Here is a 4,913-nt window from a genome sequence, read left to right on the forward strand (position 1 = left end):
GGGCACCACCTTGTAGTCTTAAATTCAAGATAATGGTAACTTTCCTTTGAATACCATAGTCTTTAAAATGGGCCACATCCTGCAAAAAATCTACTGCAAATCTGCACTACTTCTCCTTTTCAACTCTGTGTCTCTTCTGTGGCTTCTCATCAACTTTCTTATGCAGAGTACTTCACTTCAAAAAGTTATGTTTCTATTCCACATTGTATATTTTATAAGAAAGCCATATTGGTTGTTTATATTCTTTCCAGGAATATGAAATGAAGCATTGTCTCTTGGTCTTCTAAAAAGTACTCACAATCTTGTCTCTTCATTTTCAGTTCTCAAAGAATTTTTTTAATATAAAATAGAGTTGAAATAAAACAACTCAACCAGTAATGATTACGAGAGACAAATCATATTTGTATTATCTTGTATCATACATTTTTTTTATTTAGTGAAAGCATATATTTTTCAGCTTGTGTCTCAATATTTTATGTTCCATTTGACATGTTCAACCTTCACATTGATTATCATAGCCTTATAACTTCACTTCACTTTAAACCTTTGAATTTCAAGCACTCTTGCAACAATGGCATACATCGTGAATTAATGTCAACACATCCATCAATTATGACAATTTGACATCAATGCCAACATTACCAACACCCTGGACTTTCCAAACAAATGAACTATATTTGCATGCAATAACTTTTCAGTTGGTCGGCAGGCCTTTGTTAACTCTATCGACACATTTATTATAACATTTCCCATCAATTCCACGAAGAGTGCATGTCGAGCGACCAAAGATGTGAGCAGACGGGTGGAGTTGTCGCACTATGGAACTTAGATTAGGATGGGAACCCTGAACGATAGATCTAGGAGGGTGGAATCCTTTGGGCATGGATTTTGAGGAGGAATATTCTAATAAAGATTTTTTTGTGGAATTTGAAGATTCTTTGAGGGGTCCAGAGATGACAATGGCAGAATATCGCAAGGTTTATATTCATTTTACTTGAAATTTTGCAAGGATTTCACTGGTGCAGTCAGATTTGGATTTTGAGCAACATATCTTAGGGCTTATGGCAAAAGACAACATGTGCCATTAATGTGTTGGCACAAACTTTGAGGTAGCCTTGCATAGGTCAGAAGGTGGTCATGTTTATACTCTAAAGTCATAGAATTCCAAGATGAAGTTGCTTGTATGGGTTATGCTATAGTTTGAGTAGCCCATTTTTAGTTCATCCTCACGATTGGAGGTATAATGATGCATTCTTCCATGTACTTATTTTCATTTTTGCTGAGATGAATGAGTGACCTCCCCACCATTGAAGAAGGGCTCGAAGATGTAGTACACATTGGACAAACTTTGTTATCAAACATTGTGTGCATTGTCATTTATGGTCTCTTTTAAATTACTTATTCTTTAATATTTTTCATATGTGGTTTCTACATTCTCTTTTAATGCAATTCTGCTAACATCAACCGAAGAAAAGATCTTGGATCATGTTGATATCATAGGCATACCTAATCAATCTCAAATGAAATGTTTTAATATACTTCTCACTAATTATTACATTGATGTGGGTGATTCCTATTGTAATCATTGTTTCTAATTGGCAGTCGAGGTCAATGTTGGAAGGGATGAGTTTCAATGCTACCACTATCAGGAAACACATGAGATTGAATTGATCAAATTTTAGGTGCCATGGCCAACTCTGGTTTGGTAGGGTTTAGTACATCAACATATCTTATTCTAAATTAATTATTTTAATTTTTCTAAAATGAAATTGAACTTTGGACTTTGGGAAAGATGTAATGAAGCCGGTTTATTTTCAATATGGGTCACTCTCATGCTATTATGTGTTTTATCGTACTCCATTGTCAAAGCTTGTCATATAGGCTTTAATCGTCATGTTATTCATTCTTTAAAGAAACCTGGCATTCATCACAACAACGAAGGGTGAAGTTTATTTCAAGATGCATACATGAGAAAGATCTCAGCAATGAACAACGAAGAGCGAAGTTTATTTCAAGATTCATACATGAGAAGGAGCTCGACAATAAAGAAGGGGCAGTTATTTTTTAGAAATCTAGGGCATCATATGTATTAGGTTCATTAGGTAGATTTCTCTAGGGCTTTGAAATTTTCTTGTGATTTCTCTTTTTCTTCTTATTAGTTCTTCTTTCAATTTATTGTGTTCCTTTCATCAATACAAATGCCAAACAATGAAGATCACAATAAGGGACACAAGATGTAGGTTCTCAGTCAGGGAAAAATCCCTATCTAGGGGAAAACCCATTCCAACTCATCCACTAGTATATTATGATAAAATTGAGACAAACCAAGACCTTAGACCAAATCGAAAGACCTTCCTCCTCCACCAAGTCATCCCTCAAACTGTTCTTTCAAGCTTCAGTGATCAACTGCAACAATACTGCATCAAAGAAAGAATTTCGACCTTACTGCTTCAAAATTTTATCCCAGCTTCAGGTCTACAACTTTGGCCCTCCTGCAGCTTTAGATTCTTTGCATGTTTGAGGGAAAGTGAGAGAAAATTGAATTTTTCTTCTTCGTTAGAGTTTCTCATTTCTTCACTAGGATTTCTCTTATTTTCCAAGCCTTTTACACCCTTCCTTCTTGCCTTTGCTTCTCCTTATGATTGCAAATCGAACTTCTTGAATTGGATGCTCAAATAAGCCAAGTTGCACTTCAATTTATAGTGGTTGTAGCTACCATAATGAGGCTGACTTGATGTACTTGAGGCTGACTTGATGGAGGAGGCCTAGATGAATCATTTTACATCAAAATAAATTTATTTCTTGATAGATAGAGCCCAAGAAGGTTATTTTACATGATGAGATGGACAAGGACACTTGACATAAACATTAAAAGCCTGCAATGGAGGTTTTGACCTATTAATCATTGTCCCAAGCATGAAACCCATGCTTTAATAAGTCAATTTATTCTAATAATAATAAAAAAATCCTTTTTCTTTCTTTTGACCAATACAATTATGAAGAACGACACTAGTTACATTCTTCAATAGTTATCAATCACACCATCAGAGAACAAACTCGCTGCCACCCAATTCAAAGTGTCAGTACATGATAGCCTGCTCATAACTATGTCCACCTAATCAAAGAGGGTGAAACATTAGCAAGCAAAGATGGTGGATCTCAAAATCTCTTCAGGGCATCACAATAAGTCAATGAATGAAAATGCACCAGCAAAGAGGAAGAACATTGCAATGATGGAATTTCATCTAACCTCATCCACCCATAGCCCAAGGAATGGTCATGGTAATTCCCCTAGCCCAAGGCTCTAGAAGTAGTTGACACAACTAGATCATGGCCAACAATATATGTATCTATTGCTTATGTTTCAATATTCTAGTTTTATGGGATTTATGACATGGAAAAATCATAAAATGTTGGTTTCAAATTGTAATAGTCCATTTGTACAGTGATGGAATTTTGTCCAACCTCATCCACCTATAGCCCAAGGATTGGTCATGGTAATTACCCTGCCCAAGGCTCTAGAAGTAGTTGGCACAACTAGATCATGGCCAACAATATATGTATCTATTTCTTATGTTTCAATATTCTAGTTTTATGGGATTTATGACATGGACAAAATATAAAATGTTGGTTTCAAATTGTAATAGTCCATTTGTACAGTGTTATTTTCAAATTGTAATAGGTCATCTGCGATTGTCAAGATCTAAAACTACAAATGTATTTGTGAAGCATCTACACAAATGCTATATCCTTATGTAGAGTATTTATTAACTTGTTTAAGTTAATTATTAGAATGAAATTGTGTTGATATATTTTATGATAGTTTGGAGGATACATTTTATGCAAATAATAATCACGGGATGGCACAGTTAGAATGTCATAACTAAAAATAGAGGATTGGCAAGATTTTGAGCCTAGGCATCTCCTTCATATGTCGAATTTCCGAAATTCAAAGCTTTGTCATTAATCTCTAAAAATAGTAGATTAGTATGATTTTGTGCCTAGGCATTTTCTTCATGTGTAGAATTTCAATGTTTTGTTTTTATAGTACGTATCTTTATTTATTTTAACATATTTGTGAAAAAATGAATATATTCATAGCGTTTTTAGGCTTTTAATTTTAAATTGTGGTGTGAGGAAGATTTAGCAGCTAAAAGAAAATTAACATATTATAAGGAGGTTATCAACCCCACCCTAGAAGATCAAAAGTATCTCTCTGTTTTAACTAGCTCAAAGAAGAAAATTAATATAAGCAAGATTAGAACGAACTCTCATGAGCTCCATAGTGAAATAGGTCGTTGGGTAGTTCCTAAAACACCATGGATGGAAAGGATATCCCATCTATGTGAGAATATGAACATAGAGGATGAAAATCACTTCCTCTTAGAGTGCTCCGCGTACAACCACATTAGATCTCAATTTCATAATCTTTGTTGCAATTCTGACCTTCCTAGCCTTTTACAATGTCAAAATTATAGTGAGCTTGGGAGGCTTCTCTCCAAGCTTTTTGAGCATAGAAATAAAATCTTAAATCAAACTAAATAATTTGTTTCTTTAGATCTGATGGACCAAAATTTGGTCTCAATAAATGTTAACCATCATTATTATCATCATAATAATAAATTCAAATATATAAGAGTAATATTAATACTAATTTTAATATACACTTCTATTTCAATAATAAGCTTTAACATGTCCTTTGCATGTCTACTTGCTAACCAATCCCAGGACAAATCAAATATCCATCTCCACGGCCGTTTATTATCTTATTTTGTTTATTTTTTAACGTCGCTGATCACTATTTATTAGCTATCTTTTTAATTTATGTTTTTTGTTTGAATTTAAGATTTCTATTTTAGTTTAATCCATGGCCACCACATATCTTGAATTTTTATATTAGACATGGTTCACAT

Source organism: Pinus tabuliformis, chromosome 2_2 (assembly GCF_031772625.1).
Source record: "Pinus tabuliformis cultivar Carrire ecotype Pingquan chromosome 2_2, CPIR1, whole genome shotgun sequence".
NCBI lineage: Eukaryota > Viridiplantae > Streptophyta > Pinopsida > Pinales > Pinaceae > Pinus > Pinus tabuliformis.